Below are 5000 nucleotides of genomic sequence, written 5' to 3' on the forward strand. Positions count from 1 at the left end.
CAGTGAGGTTAAAGAGGGGAACAACAAGTCAGTGAGGTTAAAGAGGAGAACAACAAGTCAGTGAGGTTAAAGAGGGGAACAACAAGTCAGTGAGGTTAAAGAGGAGAACAACAAGTCAGTGAGGTTAAAGAGGAGAACAACAAGTCAGTGAGGTTAAAGAGGGGAACAACAAGTCAGTGAGGTTAAAGAGGGGAACAACAAGTCAGTGAGGTTAAAGAGGGGAACAATAAGTCAGTGAGGTTAAAGAGGGAACGACAAGTCAGTGAGGTTAAAGAGGGGAACGACAAGTCAGTGAGGTTAAAGAGGGGAACGACAAGTCAGTGAGGTTAAAGAGGGGAACAACAAGTCAGTGAGGTTAAAGAGGGGAACAACAAGTCAGTGAGGTTAAAGAGGGGAACAACAAGTCAGTGAGGTTAAAGAGGGGAACAACAAGTCAGTGAGGTTAAAGAGGAGACCAACAAGTCAGTGAGGTTAAAGAGGAGAACGACAAGTCAGTGAGGTTAAAGAGGGGAACGACAAGTCAGTGAGGTTAAAGAGGGGAACGACAAGTCAGTGAGGTTAAAGAGGGGAACAACAAGTCAGTGAGGTTAAAGAGGGGAACAACAAGTCAGTGAGGTTAAAGAGGAGAAAAACAAGTCAGTGAGGTTAAAGAGGGGAACAACAAGTCAGTGAGGTTAAAGAGGAGAACAACAAGTCAGTGAGGTTAAAGAGGAGAACAACAAGTCAGTGAGGTTAAAGAGGAGAACAACAAGTCAGTGAGGTTAAAGAGGGGAACAACAAGTCAGTGAGGTTAAAGAGGGGAACAACAAGTCAGTGAGGTTAAAGAGGGGAACAACAAGTCAGTGAGGTTAAAGAGGGGAACAACAAGTCAGTGAGGTTAAAGAGGAGAACAACAAGTCAGTGAGGTTAAAGAGGGGAACAACAAGTCAGTGAGGTTAAAGAGGGGAACAACAAGTCAGTGAGGTTAAAGAGGGGAAGAACAAGTCAGTGAGGTTAAAGAGGGAAAGAAACAGAAAGAAGGAGATGAGAGTCTAGATGGAGAACAGCAATAACACTGTTTCATTAAGGCAGCAGCCACAAGCCCAACTAAACAATCTGCAATAATAATGAGCCCTCATCTCATCTCTCTTCAGGGGGTGATCAAGCTGCCTCGCGCCTCCTGCTGCTCTTCCTCTCCTGCTCCTCCTGCACTACAAATGAGCCAGGGAGCCCGGGACGGCATCTCATACAGGAGAACACCATGGGAGAAACCCCCTATTCAAGCCCAAAGGCAATGAACCTCCTCTATAAACCGGTACACAGCCCCCCTAACCCTGCAGCAACGCTCCACTACACTAACCCACTGGAGAGGTCTGGATACAACAGAAGAACCATATCTCCACCATAAAACAATCCTTGCTGCTTTGTTCTGTGCATTCTGCAGCCTCCTAACTTCACTTGATGATGCATCTCCCCAGAGCACAGAACAGTAGTTCACCTGACTCTCAATTAATGCTTGTGTTATTTTTTTCCTTCTGATTATGCATGCTGTTTTAATATTTTTTTTTCCCTCCATAGATGAGTTATTTGAGACGACCATGATAAGCAGTTGTCTAGCTGCACTCCTAGTAGTTTGGTTTCTGACACCTCAATTTATACTCCTCCCATACTTAATTGTATCCCATGCTGTGTTGGCTTTTTCTTGGTGGAACAGACATAACTTTGGTTATCTTGGTGTTTAAAGCAATGCGTAGCTGTCATGGTGCCGAATGATGCACTCATGGCGGTCGTCATGGCGCTAGTCATCCCTGTTTACACAGTGCCTGTGCGTGTGTGTGTATGTATGTGTGTCCTCGTCCTAACCTCCGAGCTCTTCTCTTCCTCTAGGCTATAAACTGATTTCCCTCTCCCCAAGTGACTCTGACACTTCAGCATCTCTGAGCATCATACCCAGACACGCTCTTCCTGAATGCAGCTCCCATCACCACGCAACGCTCCTGAGACAGAGAACAGTGAACGCACCCCCTTCGCTAACAACCCCAAACGCAGCCGCAAGCCTCTGTGAGGGTAACACACTATAACCGGTTTCTGAAGCTGTCAAAATGTCAGAGAAGAGAAAAACAGAGAGTGAGGGAGATGGAGACAAAGAGAGAGTGAGGGAAAGAAAGAGGGAGATAGAGAGAAAGAGTGAGGGAAAGAAAGAGGGAGATGAAGAGAAAGACAGAGAGTGAAGGAAAGAAGGAGGGAGATGGAGAGAAAGACAGAGAGTGAGGGAAAGAAAGGGAGATGGAGAGAAAGACAGAGAGTGAGGGAAAGAAGGAGGGAGATGGAGAGAAAGAGTGAGGGAAAGAAAGAGGGAGATGGAGAGAAAGACAGAGAGTGAGGGAAAGAAAGAGGGAGATGGAGAAAAAGACAGAGAGTGGGGGAAAGAAAGAGGGAGATGGGGAGAAAGACAGAGAGTGAGGGAAAGAAAGACGGAGATGGAGAAAAAGAGTGAGGGAAATAAAGAGGGAGATGGGGAGAAAGACAGAGAGTGAGGGAAAGAAAGAGGGAGATGGAGAAAAAGAGTGAGGGAAAGAAAGAGGGAGATGGGGAGAAAGACAGAGAGTGAGGGAAAGAAAGAGGGAGATGGAGAAAAAGAGTGAGGGAAAGAAAGAGGGAGATGGGGAGAAAGACAGAGAGTGAGGGAAAGAAAGAGGGAGATGGAGAAAAAGAGTGAGGGAAAGAAAGAGGGAGATGGGGAGAAAGACAGAGAGTGAGGGAAAGAAAGAGTGAGATGGAGAAAAAGAGTGAGGGAAATAAAGAGGGAGATGGGGAGAAAGAGTGAGGGAAAGAAAGAGGGAGATGGGGAGAAAGAGTGAGGGAAAGAAAGAAGGAGATGGAGAGAAAGAGTGAGGGAAATAAAGAGGGAGATGGGGAGAAAGAGTGAGGGAAAGAAAGAGGGAGATGGAGAGAAAGAGTGAGGGAAAGAAAGAGGGAGATGGAGAGAAAGAGTGAGGGAAAGAAAGAGGGAGATGGAGAGAAAGAGTGAGGGAAAGAAAGAGGGAGATGGAGAGAAAGACATTTCACAAAATCCTACAGGTTTCCCTTCTGAGAGTCAAACCACTGAGGAGAAAGGGAGAGGAGGGGAGAACAGGGGAGAGAACAGGAAGACGAGCGGATAACGACAAAGTACAGTCCTAGCAGAGTTAAGATTCTAGTGAAGTAGGTCTACTCTGTAACACTTAACATTTGTTACAGTGAACTGTCAAAGTTGTGTGTGTGTGTGTATTTAATCTCAGGCTCACAGTGTTTCCTTTCAGTAAGAGGTGTTAGGTATTACAGACTCCCACAACGACATCTGAGTGAAGTATTGTGGCAACGCGCTGACTAGCGAGGAGCTAGTGCTTTACAAACACAACCTGACAGGGAGAGAGATGATTCCAATGATTATGATGATACTGATGAGGGGGATGATAGTTAGAGGATTATCGAATGCTGATGGCAATATTCCAGGAATAGAAGGATGAAAAATGAATAGCTGTCAATAGCAGGCCACATCCTCCCTGAGACGACAAGAAAAGAAGATGAAAAATGAGCGTGCTGCAGAAGAGCCTGCTGTGTGTGTGTGTGTGTTCTGTGTGTGTATGTGTGAGAGAGCGAGAGAGAAAGAGAGAGAGTGTGTGTGTGCGCGCATGTGCATGAGTGTGCGTATGTGTGCCCACTACCCAGTAGTTCTGCGACAGAGTGAGAGAGACATGATTGGGACGGGAACCAACCCGCCATCGGCACCTTCCTCCCTCTCTCTCCTCTCCAGCAGCTGTTTAACAGCCTCCCAGCCTAGCGCACCACAATAAAAATGTCTTTCTGTGTGTGCGGGGGCAGAATTCAACGTTGCACCACTACCCGTTTACAGGGAATCTCTTCAGTAAAAAGAGTCAGAGAATGCTGCGAAGCCTCCAGGGCGCACACCCAGTCAGGGGGAGATAAACACTGCTTTTGTTCCACATGTAAAAAAGGAAAGAGAAATAAAAGTAAACAGGGTTGAGAGAGAGAGAGAGAGAGAGAGAGAGAGAGAGAGAGAGAGAGAGAGGGGGGGGGGTAAGCAGTTTGACAGATGCTACAGAGTTAATACTGCATACTGTATGCGTCTTTCTTTGTCCCAATGCAGTTAAGCCAAAACCACGCCCCGTTATTCAGAGGGGCGTTCTACAACTCTTTGAGCGCTCTCCAAGTCTCCAAATCCAGAAGTGAATATAACACGTAGGTTGGCATTTCAGTCACTGGTTAATAACATTTGCCCTTGTATTTCAAGATTGGAAAATATAATAACTGCCTGGCCGGTTCCCCTCTTTCCACTGGGATTCTCTGCCTCTAACCCTATTACAGGGTCTGACTCACTGGCTTACTAGGGCTCTTTCATACCGTCCCTAGGAGGGGTGCGTCACTTGAGTGGGTTGAGTCACTGATGTGATCTTCCTGTCTGGGTTGGCGCCCCCCCTTGGGTTGTGCTGTGGCAGAGATCTTTGTGGGCTATACTCGGCCTTGTCTCAGGATGGTAAGTTGGTGGTTGAAGATATCCCTCTAGTGGTGTGGGGGCTGTGCTTTGGAAAAGTGGGTGGGGTTATATCCTTCCTATTTGGCCCTGTCCGGGGGTGTCATCGGATGGGGCCACAGTGTCTCCTGACCCCTCCTGTCTCAGCCTCCAGTATTTATGCTGCAGTAGTTTATGTGTCGGGGGGCTAGGGTCAGTTTGTTATATCTGGAGTACTTCTCCTGTCTTATCCCGTGTCCTGTTTGAATTTAAGTATGCTCTCTCAAATTCTCTCTTTCTCTCTTTCTTTCTCTCTCTCGGAGGACCTGAGCCCTAGGACCATGTCTCAGGACTAGCTGACATGATGACTCCTTGCTGTCCCGAGTCCACCTGGCTGTGCTGCTGCTCCAGTTTCAACTGTTCTGCCTGTGATTATTATTATTTGACCATGCTGGTCATTTATGAACATTTGAACATCTTGGCCATGTTTTGTTATAATCTCCACACG

General features: G+C 46.8%; 1 protein-coding gene across 1 annotated transcript in view; it reads right to left on the reverse strand.

Moving 5' to 3' along the window:
- Nucleotides 1-5000, reverse strand: part of LOC118392571 (potassium voltage-gated channel subfamily D member 2-like) — a 166247-nt gene that overhangs the window by 63385 nt on the left and 97862 nt on the right. The gene's annotated exons all lie outside the window — the stretch shown is intronic.

This window comes from Oncorhynchus keta, chromosome 13 (assembly GCF_023373465.1).
Source record: "Oncorhynchus keta strain PuntledgeMale-10-30-2019 chromosome 13, Oket_V2, whole genome shotgun sequence".
NCBI lineage: Eukaryota > Metazoa > Chordata > Actinopteri > Salmoniformes > Salmonidae > Oncorhynchus > Oncorhynchus keta.